This window comes from Aplysia californica, unplaced genomic scaffold (genome assembly GCF_000002075.1).
Source record: "Aplysia californica isolate F4 #8 unplaced genomic scaffold, AplCal3.0 scaffold01954, whole genome shotgun sequence".
Lineage (NCBI taxonomy): Eukaryota > Metazoa > Mollusca > Gastropoda > Aplysiida > Aplysiidae > Aplysia > Aplysia californica.
The window spans coordinates 18696-24222 of NW_004799224.1; positions in this window are offsets into that span (position 1 = coordinate 18696).

Genomic DNA, 5527 nt, shown 5'->3' on the forward strand with positions numbered 1-5527 from the left:
TTGTTCCTCTCTCATATCTTTCCTTCTTTCATTCTGATGTTTCTTTGTCTCCCTTTCTTTTCCTCATTTTATCAGTTTGTTCTTTTATGGGCCGTCTTTGTGGGGAAATGTAACCTCTTATATTGTGGGTGGTTGGCGGGTTTCCTGGTGTGGTTTTTCTGTTTCTTTCCTATCAGACACTTGTCGTCCTAATCCTCTCATTCCTTCTATCTTTTTTGCTGCATATTTCTTACTCTCCAGTAACCGCTCTAATCTTCGGCCCCAGTGTGACCTATTTCTGTTGCAAGTACTGTAAACTCCTACTAAAACCAAACAAAAACTTTTCATCTGTGGCAAACTGTTAATGACTGTTAGTGCCGGGCGGTGTAGGTCACTCATTTCTCTAATGCTTCACACGTCACTCTTTCCTGCAGTACGTGGAGATATTAATAACTAGCTGTCTAATGGGTATATTATAGAATACATACTACGCTTCAGAACTCTTCCGAAAACTTCATCATCATCATCATCATCATCATTGCCTTTCTCACCCTGGGTCCAAAAACTTGGGATGTGTCAAAAATATTTAGGGCCAAAGAGGTGTAAAAAGTTAAGTTGTTCCCACATGTATCCGATCCAGACATTGGGGATTGCCTTGCTAGTGAGACAACTTTCTTGGCCTACGGCATATTATGGTTGGATAAAGAGGTGTAATTATTGTTTTTTTTAAAACGGAGGCGACATTTAGGTTGCTGTTAAAAGTTTGCAGAGCGTATAGCGTATCGGCTGCTCAGTGTACAAGTCTCCGTCAGTCGTCACTTTTCAAAATGGCGCAAAGCGTAGTCTGACACAAAGCGGTCGATACGTTACTCGCTATTTTCTTCGCTTTTTTCTTCCCCCTGAATCTATAATCACCATCTTTTCCAACTGAATCAAATGCAGCAGTAGGAAGTAAGTTGTGCTTTCTAAAACACTCCGCACCAGTGTTACTTGTGTCTGTCGTATTTTTTTATGCGTTTATATATGTGTAGTTCAGCTACCTCTTTGCCATCTTTAATATTTAATCTTTTAATTTAAAAAACTTTTGAAACTGAAGTGGTTTTTTTCTGGGACATCATATTTTCAATTTTCATCTTCTTAAAAAGAGAAAAAGAAATTGATCTTTTCTTCTGAATATATAGTATGGAGGTCCCTCCCTCAGTACAAACGATAGTAAGATTTCAAATAGGAACACTCCGTTTATCCGTCAGGTGTTGTGTTTCCGCCAGAGTTGTATCCCCCTCCATACTCTTTATTTTTGACCTGGGTTGGGGGTTTTTCTTTCTCACAATTTTGCAACATCTCCACCAATTTCCTCTTTTTCCCCCCTCTTTTTTTTGTTTTGTTTGTGCAATTTGGTTGCTTTTGTTTGTTTATTATGCCCCGTCCTGTGTTTTGTTTGTGTTGAGTGTAGAGCCTACTGTGTGCTGTTTTCTGTAATGCTTTCTCTGCCAGGATGTAGATAGATAGATAGATAGATAGATGGACAGATAGATAGATAGATAGATAGATAGATAGATAGATAGATGGACAGATAGATAGATAGATAGATGGGTAGACAGACAGACAGATAAATAGATAGACAGATAGATAGATAGGTAGATGGACTGATAGACAGATAGATAGATAGGTAGGTAGGTAAATGGATAGGTAAATAGATAGATAGATAGATAGATAGATAGACAGACAGATAGATCGATGGATCTGATTAGAGACAGTTAAGTAAATAGATGTAATTGATTTGTCCCTCAAGAAATCGTAAAGATGGAAATCAAGAGTTGACTAAGAACCTTGAGGCTGAGAGGAACTGCGGAGGGCTTGAACTCAGACAGCCACCTGTTCGGAAAAGTAAAAATACTCTGACACATACTTAGTGTTTGTAGTTTTGGCTGTTTGAAGTATTTGATAAAGTCCTGTTTAACGTAACAACACTTGGTTATGTAGACGGGGGAGTGGTGGCGTCGGTGGCCTAGTGGTTAGGCTTTCTGACTCGCAACTGTCAAGGACACGACGTTGTGTCCTTGGGAAAGGCATTTTACACCAATTTTCCTCTCTTCTCCCAGGTGGGAATGGGTACCCAGCTATAGTCTGTGAAAGATCTTGTCAGCTAGTTAAGTGTTTGAGCGCGTGAAATCCGCTGCTTGCACTCTGTGCTTCCCGAAATTCCGAGAATGTTTCTGAGTGTTCTAAGGTCTCCTGGGGTAATAATAGTTGTAAAGCGCATTGAGCACGATGTAGAGCGCGGAAATGTGCTATATAGATACTATTATTATTGTTGTTATTATTATTATTATTATTATTATTATTATTATTATTATTATAATTACTATTAATACTTGCATGAGGGTCCTGTCTTGCTCTCACTCTGCAGTTCTTGGCCTTTGTGTATTAAACTTGCACCTACATCTGGCGCTGTACATCATGAATGGCCTAACGTTGATTTAGTTCATGCACGTCTCTTTTATTACAATTTCTGAGTTAAAGACTCATCCTTACAATTTCCTCCTTTGCCGAGTCTTAAATGATCCAATGCTGTTGCAAGAAGCGGCGTAAAGCTTGCACCCAATTCAAACTTAATCTCCAACAAAAGCTTAAGTGATTTTTGTTTTGTTTTAGAACCCATGAAATGTAAACGTGGAGGGAAGAAAAGTGAGAGGAAAAATGTCTGTTTCAAGGTAGATAAAATACTCGAATCAGTGATCTGACGAATTGTAGCAGTGTCAGTGATGGAAGTGAAGGTAACTTTAAAATTTATGGTTTTCAAATCCAATATTTTAATCTGTAAAGTCCAATCTCATCATCCCCCCCCCCCCATATTTTACCCCATATCTTGTAATGATCCTGTTATGAGAAATTCCTTAATTTCTTTACAAATGTCAAATGATTGAGACAGATCCTGAGAATATTAATTCCCTGATGTGGCGGTAAACTGACTTAAATGGCACCTTCAAGAAGAATTTTTTTTTATCCGCTTTCTTTACAAATGTCAAATGGTTTTGAGAATATTAATTTTCTGATGTGACTGTGAAGTTTAAACTACTGACTTAAATTGCACTTTTGAGGAGAACATTTTTGTAACTGCTTTCTGGAGAATAGATTGATCATTGTAGATGGGTACCCAGCTGTAGGCAGTGAACGATCTTGTCAGTTTGTTAGTGTCTGAGCGCTTAATCAGCTGCTTGAACTGTATGCTTCCCGGGAAGCTGAGAATTGTTCCGAGTGTTCTATGGTCTGCTGGAGTAATAACATAGTGTAACGTGCATAGAGCCTGCTGTTGAGCGGAGTGTAAAGCGCATAGAGCTTGCTGTCGAGCGGGGATAGGTGCTCGAAACAAATGCTATTTATCATTACAATTAAATTTTTCCTGAATGAGCTTTGCTTGTTTCTCTGACTGGCTGCGTGTTCTGGCATGATTATCTCTGTGTGTGTTTTTTCCCCTATCTGTCCTTTGAGCATTTCTTTCTTTTCCTTGTTTTTTTGGGTGTTTTTTTAAAAGAAAGTAGTGTGCTGAGAGAGTCTGTTGAGTTAGTAATGTTGAAAACTTTGTGTGTGAATGACATTTATTTCTTTTTGAGTTTTTGTGTATATTTTCTGCGCCTTATCATTTTTTAAAAACTCTTCAGAAATAGCTCTTTGTTTAAAAGATACATTTATATATATATATATATATATATATATATATATATATATATATATATGTACATGTGTGTTTATATATCGTTGCTGTGGCAAGAACAGTGGGCAAATTCCTATGTCTTTTACTCTCCTTTGTGGATGGTTGGCGGGTGTTTCAGTGCGGTTTCCTCCTTTACTTTCAAACATCTGCCATTTTTACCGTTCCTTCTATTGTGTTTGTCACTCTCTTGTCAGTAGCACCTGTAATCTTTAGCACTTTTATGACCTAATTGTGTCGCAAGTGCTGTAAAACTGACTAAAACAAATAATTCCTCTCCTGTTGGAGCAGGGCCTAACATAGATCTACGTATGTTCTTGTTTAGTTTTAGTAGAGGTTTTACGGCACTCGCAACTGCATAAGGTCATATGAATGAGCGCCAGAAGATTAGAGGTGTTACAAGAGAGTAACAAACATAAAAAAGAAGAAGAGGAGATAAGGATGATAGATGTTTGATAGGAAAGAAGAAGCAAACCACACCAGAGCACCCGCCAACCGCCCACGTATGTTCTTGTGAGAGTAACAATATAGAATATAACGTACAACGCACATTTCTTCTTAGTTTTGTTTATCTTTTGTTTATAATATTTATCATTTCCTTTCATAGTAGCTTTTGATGTTTTTTCAAATTTATTTATCTTTTTAATATGTAAAATTTATCCTTTGAATTTTTTAATTTTTTTTTTTTTTGGTATTTGATCGTTTCTGAGTAGTACGTTCTTATTTTGGTGTGGGTCCAGAACATAGGATGGGCTGGTGTTGTATTAAATTTGTGTGGACAATTGTGTGTACGTCAATGTGTAGCTAGCCAGTTCCTTGTGACTTTCTGAACATTTCCCTTCACTGACACACACAGCTCTCTGTAGCTAGCTGGCCTGATGCAATGCGTTACCACTGTGACTAGTCATCTCCTACTCCTCTGATACTGTCGTTGATTTTTTGCCTGGGGCTGTGACCTGCTCAGAGTTTTTGATAGAAACCTGGTCAGTCGATATAATAATTATTATAATAATAATAATTATTATTATTATAATAATTATAATTATAATGAAGATCTTTTCTATAGCGCCCACTCCCGTGTAAACGCAGACTTGTGGAAAGGTTTTAAAATTGAGGCACATAAAGATAGAATATTTCTTACGCTGCTCTTTTTCAAAATTCAGCTGCTTATGAGGTTTATAAAGATTATAAGGTTTTTATATTTTCGAAATTTTATGCTGGAATCATTTTGTTCCAGTTGTGTTGAGTTCTTATTCAAAAACCTATTCTAAAAGCATTTCTGGTCCCTTTTTTTTGTGTCTCATTCTGGAAACAAATTATCAAATTGTTGTTTCTTCTTTTCTGAGACCGAAAGAAAAGCCAGATGAATCAGAAAACTTCAATGTGTTATGCTCATAATTTGATTGACAAATTGAATAGGACCAGTTTAGGCCGAGTCTAAAGTTGAGGCTCTTTCGTCACCCGTTAGGGTACATTGTAAGGTTTTGCAAGTCACAGTCATAGTCAAAATTGTTTTTTTTTGTTTTGTGGTCTGTTTTGTTTTGTCTGTTTGCACGAAATACATATTGGCGTGGCTTTACATATCTTTTATTTCTCCCTCCCTCCCCCTCACCCACTCCCTTTTTTTTTCTTCGTCCCTTTCCCCTGCCCCCGTTTTTTTTTGTACCTCCTCCCCCCTCTTCCCCCATACACCCCGTGCCCCTTATTCTTTAATTTGTGTGATTTGTATACGTATGTGTGTCTTTTTGTTTGTATCTGTATGTGTGTGTGTGTGTTTCCCGCCCATCCTACTCAAACTATAATACGATTAACAATTTCTCTCTTTTTTTAATGTTT